Source organism: Pteropus alecto, unplaced genomic scaffold, assembly GCF_000325575.1.
Source record: "Pteropus alecto unplaced genomic scaffold, ASM32557v1 scaffold92, whole genome shotgun sequence".
In the NCBI taxonomy this organism is placed as follows: domain Eukaryota; kingdom Metazoa; phylum Chordata; class Mammalia; order Chiroptera; family Pteropodidae; genus Pteropus; species Pteropus alecto.
This window is the reverse complement of record NW_006432447.1, coordinates 14,198,425-14,198,705: the sequence shown is the minus strand read 5'-3', so window position 1 is coordinate 14,198,705 and position 281 is coordinate 14,198,425.

Sequence of the window (281 nt, the reverse complement as noted above, 5' to 3'; positions counted from 1 at the left end):
TTCCCTTCTGGAATTCTTATAATGCAAATGTTTCTTTTTTCTGTGCTCCATAAGTTCTATATGCTTTCTTTACTCTTTTTTGTTCTTTTTGTTCTTCTGATTGGATAATCTCAAGTGTCCTATCTCCCAGGTCGCTGATATTTTCTTCTGCATGGTTGAGTCTGCTTTTGAAACTCTCTATTGAATTCTTCAGTTCAGTTACCAAATTTTTCAACTCTAGGATTTTTTTTTTTTTTGGATAGTTCCTATTTCTTTGTCAAACTTGTCATTTTGTTCATGCA